This window comes from Pantherophis guttatus, chromosome 3 (assembly GCF_059756535.1).
Source record: "Pantherophis guttatus breed Tessera chromosome 3, ASM5975653v1, whole genome shotgun sequence".
Classification (NCBI taxonomy): domain Eukaryota; kingdom Metazoa; phylum Chordata; class Lepidosauria; order Squamata; family Colubridae; genus Pantherophis; species Pantherophis guttatus.
The window spans coordinates 93,671,952-93,682,890 of NC_142065.1; positions in this window are offsets into that span (position 1 = coordinate 93,671,952).

Genomic DNA, 10,939 nt, shown 5'->3' on the forward strand with positions numbered 1-10,939 from the left:
GGTTGCTCTGGAGTTAGCAAAATCAAACTTGATGTTAATAATCAGAGGGAGGTTTAATCAGAGCCGAAAGGATTTCTGCCGATTCTAAAATCTAACGTGGGAAAATCACAAATAGATATATGCTTTGTTTTTCTTTTTTGTTTTGTTTTCCTTTTTTTCTGTTTGGACAGTAAGATATTGTAAAATGTATTTATTTAATAAATGTATATGCTGCCTATCTCACCAGCAAGTGACTCTAGGCAGTTTACAACCAGATAAGCAGTATCAAAAATTAAAACAAATGATAAATATTAACAATGCCCCCAGGCCAATCAGCAGAGCCACATTTTAATTATAATACTGTGTTTTCCCAAAAATAAGGGGTATTTTCATGGGGAGGCTTATTTTAGCATATGCGCTCAAAAGCCTGGTTGGGGTTATTATCAGGGGATGTTTTATTTTCAGGGAAATAGGGTAAGTAAAACAAGATTTTAACAACAGGCATAGAGCCTGGTGGCGCAGTGGACTAAGTGCTGTTAAAGTAGCACTTAAATTGCCAGCTGCCTGCAATTATTGCAAGTTCAAATCTCACCAGGCTCAAGGTTGACTCAGCCTTCCATCCTTTCGAGGTAGGTAAAATGGATTGTGGGGGCAATAAGCTGACTTTGTATAAAAAAGAACACCGCTTAGGGGGGCCCGAAAGCCCTACTAAGCAGGTATATACAAAAGTATGAAGGCTATTGCTTAATGCATTGTAAGCCGTCCTGAGTCTCTGGAGAAGGGTGGCATATAAATCTAACTAATAAATAAATAAATAAATAAGATTAAGCTATATCTTAGAAATTGATGCAGGGTTTCCAACTACATACTTCAAAATCTGTTAGTTGACACAAAATTTGCCGTGATGTAAATTTAGACTGATCCACTGAAGTTTTTCTGCACAGAAAGTAGGCATAGGAATGCTTGGTCCATGTTTTTCCAAGCACGGCCCGAGGGCAGGTTTAGATTTTGTAGAGCTGTTACTCTGCAGAGGCACTATTAAATGGGTCTTAGCTACTGGCTGTGGTCCAGCACATGCACTATTATTAGTGCCTCAGCTGGTGGCTGTGAAGTTCTGCAGTTTAAAAACCCCAAGCCTGCTTTTGAGATGGCAGCCTCAGATTCCAAAGTAGAGTTTAATGGTTCTGCAAGCCTTTTTACACCATTGGACACACCAACATCTGGCAACTCAAGACATATTTTCATAGAATGCAAGAAAGCCTATTGTCTAGGTTTAAATAAAGAAAATGTTTACTTCAGGCCCATCTGATGCTTACCAAGCTACGAGATGGGGAAAAGATCATCTTTATCTTTCAGCAAAGGACATGCAGCAGTTAAGTAACTGGTTTTTAGTTACTGGTCAGTAAAACATGGTGGTAGAGATAGCACAATAATAGTTTTATAATTTGCAGTCCCTGAATCAAAACCACATGATGGATTCTACTGGTTCGCACCAGTTAACTTTCTAAGTAGTTTGGAGAACCAGTTGTTAGAAGAAATCTCCTCCCCGCCCCCCACTTTATAGGGCTAATCCTGTAAGGAATTACAACATTCTGGTGTTGTTTCTAGCCTAATCTTTATTGCCCTGCTTACAGAAATTGCCTCTCCATTAACCCTTATTACATTCTTGGCAGTATGCCTATACTTACTGTCACCTCCGGAGCTTCTCCTGAGTTTTTTTTTTTTCCTTTGCTTGACTTTCTTAAAGAAGAAGAGTTGTTTTAAGCTTTTTACACTGTGTTGGGAGGAAATACTCCCCTGTTGGAGTTCTTCCAGCTGGGATGCAATGATCAGCACTTTGAAGAAATAATTGAATAACAAAGCAGAGCTGCCGAAAAGAAGCTTTTAATGACAAGGAACCAGAATGAGTGACATTCAGCAAGGCTTCTTGACTATCTAGAAAGGTTGACATTCAAACGTGACTTTATATACCCTTTCTGACTTTTGGTCTAAAACTGTTTTTTGGTGAATTTAATTCTGTGCTTGGTGATGTTTAATCCTGTGTTTATTGATAGGATAATTTCCTTTGTTTGGAAGGAAAAATCTTAATCTCTGTTCCTGAAAAGAAGCAGCTTCAGAAATCTGGCTAGTTCCTGTGTCTATTTGTTCTGGTAATTGGTTTAACAAGAAACAGCTACTGTGTTTGCTCCTTTCTTCATTCTGGAGATCTTAAATGATCTCTCTGCTAAAGGGTTTCACTTTATGAGCAAGAGTTGGCTGCTGATAGTTATTACATTTTAACTATTTTAATTCCTCAAGGTGCTCTGGCACTCTCCCTGATTTGTAACTCCAGTTTGCAGGTATTCCTAATCTAATGATTTGTATTTAGGGATTGGTATTCTTTGCTTTGCAAGCAAAGAAGCTTTTTGTATTTTTGTACAGGTAATCCTTGACTTATAACAGTTCATTTAGTGACCATTCAAAATTACAATGGCACTGAAAAAAGTGACTTATGACCATTTTTCACACTTACGGCTGTTGCAGCAAACTGTCATTAGGGCAAAGAAGCTATGTAGAATTGGCTGTCCCACCCAGTCACATGAAGCACTGCAGTTGTGAAATGAGTGACATGGTTGTTAAGAATGCTGCAACAGGCATAAATGACAACTGGTCATAAGTGCAAGGACAAGTCAAAAGTATGAGGACCGGTCAGAAATCACTTTTTGCAGCCCTCTGGTAGTACCTATGTGCATAGGGACTACTCAGAGGGCTGAAAAAGTTATTTTTGACTGGTCCTCGCACTTTTGACCAGTCCTTGCACTTACAACTGTCCTCACATTTTACGTTTTGCACCCTATCTTGTCACCGTGGTAAATGGAAGCACTGCAGTTGTGAAATGATTGACACGGTTGCTAAGAATGCTGCAATGGGTATAAATGTGAGGATGGTCGTAAGTGCGAGGACCGGTCAAAAATAACTTTTTTCAGCCGTCTGAGTTGTTTCAAGTAGGTTTAATCATCAATAAAAGTGCCTTAACAAGCCATCATTACAGGTATATATCTATTTATTTTTATTTTTATTTATTTATGTAATTTATATGCCGCCCTTCTCCCGAAGGACTCAGGGCAGCTTACAAGAAGGAACAAAAAAATTACATAAACATCAAAGTCAATTTAAAATTAGTTAAAATTAATTAAAAATTTAATTAAAATTATTAAAAATCACCCCTACGGATTCAGCACATTTGGTGAAAAAGCCACATCTTCAATTCGCGACAGAAGGAGAGGCGGTCAGGGGCTGTCCTGAGGCCGGTGGGCAGCCCACTCCCGAGGGTCGGCACTCCCACAGAGAACACTCTCCCCTTTGGGAGCCAACATTGTCTGGCTGACGGCACCCTGAGGAGGCCCGCTCCGTGTGAGCGCACCGGACGATGGGAGGATGGCAGGAGATGATCCTGCAGGTACCCCGGGCCTAAGCCATGTAGGGCTTTATAGGTGAGCACCAGCACCTTGAAATGAACCCAAAGAACTACCGGTAGCCAGTGCAGCTCACGCAGGAGAGGTGTCACACGGGAGTACCGAGAAGCCCCTGTAACAATCTGTGTGGCCGCATTCTGGACTAACTGTAGTCTCCGGGTGCATCCCAAGGGCAGCCCCATGTAGAGGGCATTACAGTAGTCCAACCGAGATGTAACAAGGGCATGAGTGACATGATGGCAAGGGCATCCCGATCTAGGAAAGGGCGCAACTGGCGCACCAGGCGTACCTGTGCGAAGGCCCCCCTAGTCACGGCCGTCAAATGATCTTCTAAAGATAGCCGTGAATCCAGGAGGACCCCCAGATTGCGGACCCTTTCTGAGGGAGTAAGGACCTCCCCTCCCATCACAAGTGACGGGGCCACTAGATCATGAGATGCCGGTATCCACAGCCACTCAGTCATGGATGGGTTGAGTCTGAGTCTGTTTCTTCCCATCCAGGCCCATACCGCTTCCAGGCAGCGGGACATCACAGAAAGGGCATCCCCAGGGTGATCCAGGGCGGAGATATAAAGCTGAGTGTCGTCAGCATATTGGTGGTACCTCACCCCGAAACCACGAATGATCTCACCCAGTGGCTTCATATAGATGTTAAAGAGCAGGGGGGAGAAAACCGACCCCTGAGGCACCCCACATGTGAGGGGCCTCGGGATGGATCTCTCTCCCCCCGTCCATACAAACTGTGAGTGGCCCAAGAGATAGGAGGAGAACCACCATAAAACGGTGCCTCCTACCCCCAACCCCCCGAGTCGCTGCAGTAGGATACCATGGTCGATGGTATTGAAAGCCGCTGAGAGGTCAAGAAGGGCCAGGTTGGAGGAGCAACCGCCAGAGATCATTCACTAAAGTGACCAATGCCGTTTCTGTGCTATAACCGGACCTGATTGGTATGGGTCTAGGAAGTCAGTTTCCTCCAGGAACTGCAGGAGCTGCTGTGCCACCATGGATTCAACAACCTTCGCTATAAAGCGAAGGTTGGAGACTGGACGATAGTTGTTAAGGGAGTCTGGATCAAGGGTGGGCTTCTTGAGGAGGAGACGAACCACCGCCTTTTTAAGTGTGGTGGGGAAGACCCCTTCCCTCAGAGAAGCGTTGACAACCGCTTGAATCCAGCCTCCAGTCACCTCTCTGGCTGCAGAAACAAGCCAGGAGGGACAAGGGTCCAATAAACCTGTGGAGGCACCCAGTTGACCCATGATCCTGTCCATTTCATCCATTGAAACAGGCTCAAACCCAACCCAGATGTTACCATCAGGACAGGCCCCTGTCACCTCACCAGACTCTGCCCAGTCAGAGTCCAACCCAGTTCGAATCTGAGCGATTTTATCTTGCAGAAACTGTACAAAATCCTCAGCTCTGCCCTGCAAGGGGTCCTCCCTCACTCCATGATTGAGAAGAGAGTGGGTCACTTTAAACAGAGCAGCTGGGCGGTTTTCTGCAGATGGAATGAGAGCGGCAAAATATTGGCATTTTGCCGCTTCCATTGCCACAAGATAAGACCTAATATGGGTTCTTAACTGTGTTCAGTCAGATTCGGATCGGGAGGATCTCCAACCGCCCTCCAGGCATCTTCTACGACGCTTCATTTCCCTGAGCTCCGTGGTAAACCATGGATCTGTGTCAGGTCAGAGGCCGCAAAGGCGCGATTCGATCCAAGGCCCCCACCGCGGCCTGTTCCCAGGCCACAACTAGGGCCTTGGGGTTAAGGAGGCGGGAAATGGCCTAAGCTCTGTCAGGAACACTTCCGGGTCCATCAGGCGGAACAGTCTCATTGGTTCCGCCTCCCAGCAGTGGGGAATGATGGAGAGAAAGTCCAGCCTGAGGAGGGAATGATCGTCCATGACAGGGGGTAGATTGACAAGTTTCCCCTACCACGATCATTTATCCACTGTCCAGAGAGAAAAATCAGGTCGAGTGTCCTTATTCCTCTCTTATGAATTGGGCCCTGCACAACCTGAGTTAGGTCCATGGCCATCATGGAGGCCATGAACTCCCGGACTGACTCAGATGTCTTCCTGGCCGATGGTAAATTGAAGTCTCCCACAACCAGAAGGTTGGGGAGTTCAACCAACTCGGCCAGGACATCTAGCAGTGCGGGCAGGGCTGAGGCTACGCAGCTGGGAGATAGGTACGTAACCAACAGACCCGACTGAACTCCAGGGTCCCACTTCAAAAGGAGGGATTCACACCTGCCTATCTGAGAAACAGTGTACTCCCTGGGACTGAGGCTTTCTCTAATAACAACCGCCACCCCCCAGCCCCTACCCTGGAGTCGCGGCTGGTGAAGCACACGGAAGCCTGGGGGGCATAAATCAGTGAGAGGGACACCTCCCTCCAGCCCTAGCCAGGTCTCCATAATGCATGCCAGGTCCACGTCCTCCTTGTCAATTAAATCTCAGACAAGGAGAGCCTTGTTCACCACGGACCTACATATGACAGGAACCGGAAATACCTCACAGATGCAGCTGAAGGCAGCTCCTCCAAGACTGCAGACATAACCCTTGTAATATCTTTCCTTTTTTCATTAATACAACTATCACGTTTTAAAACATTAAAAACCCCACTAACCCCATAAGCATTACATATATACATTGAAAAGATATAAAACACTGTATTACTAAAACATTTTATTATTTTATTTATTTATTTATTTATTTATTTATTTGTTTATTTATTTATTTATTTATTTATTAAATTTCTATACCGCCCTACTCCCGAAGGACTCAGGGCGGTGAACATAAATAAAATAAATAAATAGGAAATAAAACACATACATAGAAAAAATTTAAAATTGAATAAAATGAATTAAATAAATTTGGCTGAATTTAAAATACCCTTAATTTAAAATACCCATATTTTAAAACACACTAAAATTTAAAATTTGCACTTAAAAGGGAGAAGATTTAGGCCAGGTCAGCTTGATGAAATAAAAGAGTCTTAAGCTCGCGGCGGAAGGTGCGCAGATCCGGGATCCTCCGTATCTCTGGGGGGAGCTCGTTCCAGATCGTAGGTGCCCCCACAGAGAAGGCTCTCCCCCTAGGGGCCGACAGCCGACATTGTTTGGCTGACGGCACCTGGAGGAGCCCCTCTCTGTGGGAGCGTACTGGTCGGTGGGAGGCTATTGGTGGTAGCAGGCGGTCCCGTAAATAACGAGGTCCTAAGCCTGGTTATTACAATGTTATCACATTACATTGTGAACCATACGAAGTTCTGATGCAAGCAACTGTAATATCTTCTGTTCATATTAACACAACTATCACATATTAAGACATTATAAAACATTGTGAAACATGCAGAATTCCGATGCAAGCAACTGTAACATTACTGCAACATCTTCCCTTCATACTATCACATATTAAAACATTATAAAACATTGTGAAAACATGCAAAGTTCCGGTGCAAGCAACTGTATCATCTTCCCTTTTCATATTAACACAACTGTCCCATAATAAAACATTAAAAAACATTGCAAAAGAGTCAAAATTGTAAAAAGGAACAATATTAACACTTTGTACAAATTGAGTCTGTTAGATTATAGGAAAAAAACAATATCAACACTTTCTACAAATTGAGTCTGTCAGGTGGTCGCGAACATCGGCCGCTGCGAGTCACAAGTGGCCCTCTTGTGCCAACGGCCCTCTTTGCACTCTGGGCTTCTCCATCCTCATTGGAACCACTGGGCTCTTCTCACTGCTTACTGGAGTGTCTGGCACTCAACTGCTATCGGGTATACCCGCTCGCTCCGAGCTCTCGTCAACATTTTTTACTTTTACTTTACTTTACTTTTACTTTTATTTGATTTATATACCGCCCAACTTCTGAAGGACTCAGGGCAGTGAACAGCCAACAATAAAATACATATATACAAAATTTAAAAAGCAGAAATAAAATCGAATTAAGTAGTTTGGCCCAGACAGATTAAAACCCTAATCAATTTAAAACAAATTTAAACTTTGAGTATTAAAAATATTAAAATTATTAAAATTATTTAAAAAGAGGGAGAAAGTTAGGCCAGGACCACCTGGTGAAATAAAAAAGTCTTTAGAGCATAGTGGAAGGTGCACAGATCCAGGATCCTCCGTATCTCCGGGGGGAGCTCGTTCCAGATAGGTGCCCCCACAGAGAAGGCTCTTTCCCTGGGGGCCACCAGTTGACATTGTTTGGCCGACGGCACCTGGAGGAGCCCCTCTCTATGAGAGCATTCCCGCCGGTGGGAAGCTATTGGTGGTAGTAGGTGGTCCTGCAAGTACCCAGGTCCTGAGCCATGGAGCGCTTTAAGGGTGGTAACCAAAACCTTGAAGCGCACCTGGAAGACCACCAGGAACCAGTGCAGCTCGCGCAGGAGGGGTGTTACATGGGAGCGCCGTGTCGCTCCCATTCCACCCGCGTGGCGGCACTCTGCACCAGTTGGAGCCTCCGGGTGCTCCTCAAGGGGAGCCCCATGTAGAGAGTGTTACAATAGTCCAGGCGGGAGGTGACGAGGGCATGAGTGACTGTGCGTAAGGAGTCCCGATCCAGAAAGGGATGCAACTGGTGAATCAGGCGAACCTGATAAAAAACCCTCCCGGTCACGGCTGTCAAGTGCTCTTCTAAAGACAGCCGTGCATCCAGGAGGACGCCCAAGTTGCGTGCCCTCTCTGTGGGGACCAATGATTCACCCCCAATAGTCAGTGATGGCACCAACTGACTATATCGGGACGTCGGAAACCACAGCCACTCGATCTTGGATGGGTTGAGCCTGAGCCTATTCCTCCCCATCCAGATCCGCACAGCCTCCAGGCACCGGGACATCACTTCAAGGGCATCGTTGGGGTGGTCTGGGGTGGAGATGTACAGCTGGGTGTCATCAGCGTACTGGTGGTACTTCACCCCGAAACCATGGATGATCTCACCCAGCGGCTTCACATAAATGTTGAACAGGAGGGGCGAGAGGACTGACCCTTCCATATGAGGGGCCTCGGGGTCGACTTCTGCCCCCCTGTCAACACAGACTGCGACCAGTCAGAGAGAAAGGAGGAGAACCACTGCAACACAGTACCTCCCACCCCTAACTCTTCCAACCGGTGCAGCATGATACCATGGTCGATGTATCAAAAGCCACTGAGAGATCTTACAGGACCAGGACAGAGGAGCACCCCCTGTCCCGAGCCCTCCAGAGATCATCCACCAACGTGACCAATGCCATTTCCGTGCTGTACCCGGGCCTGAAGCCTGAGTGGAACGGATCCAGATACGTCGCTTCATCCAGGTGCTGGGGAAGCTGTTGCGCAACCACACTCTCAACAACCTTCGCCACAAAGTGAATGTTGGAGACCGGACGATAGTTTACCAACATTGCCGGGTCCAGAGAAGGCTTCTTGAGGAGAGGCCTCACCACCGCCTCTTTCAAGGTGGCGGGAAAGTCACCCTCACCCAATGAAGCATTTATAATCCCCTGGAGCCAGCCTCATGTCACTTCCCGGGAAGCCAGCACTAACCAGGAAGGACACGGGTCCAATAAACAAGTGGTCACATTCAGTCTACCCAGAATCCTGTCCACATCCTCAGGGGTCACAGGATCAAACTCATCCCAGATAACAGTCTCAAGACCTGCCCCAATCCCTCCCCCTGAGACTACCCAGTCAGAGTCCAGATCTTCCCGAATCTGAGTGATTTTTGTCATACAGATACTGAACAAAATCCTCAGCTCTACCCTCCAAGGGGTCCTCCCGCGCTTCCTGGTGGAGCAGGGAGTGGGTCACCCTAAAGAGGGTGGCTGGGCGGTTATCTGATGACGCAATAAGAGCAGCAAAATAACTACATTTCGCTGCTTTTATCCCTACTAGGTAATTCCTAATATGAGATTTTACCTGTGTCCGGTCCGATTCAGAAAGACTGGCCCTCCAACTACTCTCTAGGCGTCTTTTCCGATGCTTCAACTCCCTCAGCTCCTCAGTGAACCAAGGAGCCAAATGAGATTGGCACCGGGTCAGAGGCCGCAAAGGCACGACCCGATCCAGAGCTCCAGCGGCCGCCCTATTCCAGGCAGCCACTAGGTCTCCAGTCTAGGCGTGTGCCAGAGCCTCAGGAAATGGCCCAAGCTCCATCTGGAAACTATCAGGTTCCATCAGGCACCTGGGGCGGAACCATCTTACCAGCTCCGCCTCCCTGCAGCGGGGTGCAGCAGTTCAAAAGTCGAGACGAAGGAGAGAGTGATCTGACCATGACAAGGACAACATTAATCTGAGGCTCCATCCCTGTGCATTACTCATTGTCCATGGATACTTCTGGCCTGTCCACAGGTTATGTAAAGTCTGGCCGCTCAGCTACATGCAAGTCTACTCGATTGCGACGATACAAAGTTCCTTCAACATCCACCAAATAGGAACATGGAGCCTATTGTTGTAAGCAGCTACCCATTTTCCAGCAATCTGTTCAATCTCCAGGCAGCGGTTTCATCCGAATCTGTTCCCCGATCTTTAATTCTGGCAAATCTCTAGCTGAGTTGTCATATCTTGCCTTGACCACTTGTCTCTTCAGCCATAACTTTTCTTGAACTCCTTGTATCACCAAGGGCTCAAGCTGCCTGTTGGACACTGGTAGTGATGTCTATAGTCTCCTTGCCATCAGTCTGTGCCGGACTACTGTCCATGCCCTCAGATGGGGTATTTCTCCAATGTAGAATGGCTTTCCATGGATCTTTACCTTCACTGTGAGCTTTCCTACAAAGATTCACAGCTGATTCAGTTTTGCCGTTAGCTTGAGGATGATGCAGTGATGCAGTGAAGAGGTCACATGCTCGAACTCCCACTCAGGGGCAAATTAAGATAGTCTGCTTGGTTAACTTCAGCAAAAAAAGTTTGTTCCTGTTGCATCCAGCAGACCGTCTGATGCTCATGTTCTCCTCCAAGTGTCACCTGATCTAACACACCACACTACTCAGGGTGGTGTGGCCCACTAGCGACATGCGCAGATTGAGGCTGATCCCGAAGACAAGGAGGCTGGTGTGGTGTCGCACCAGCAGTCCGCTCATGTCGGATAGTGAGGAGGCTGAGGAGGATGTGGTTCCAGAGGCAGAGACTCAGCCAGGGCCTTCAGAACCTCCAGAGGCTCCTTCAAGTGGAGAGAGCGAAGTGGAGGAGCCTCTTCTCAATGCTCGAGCATGCAGGGCTGCCAAAAGGCAGGAATGGCTACTCAGGAGGAGGAGGTCTCCTCGACAGCAAGGCTTGAGGATAATTGGCCACTCCCTTAACCTATTTAAGTCACACGCCGTTAGTAAGTTTCTTGCTGGAAACAACTTGTAATGATCATCAGAGCATTTTTGGAAAAGTCCTATTGTATCTTGTTTTCTGGGCTGGTTGGCTAGTTGCCAACCTTTGCCAGACTTTGGTTTATTCTTGCTACTTAATAAATTTGATAAGGACCATTGGTGTGTGTCAATATCCTCGGGAATCCGGAGCTGGGGCA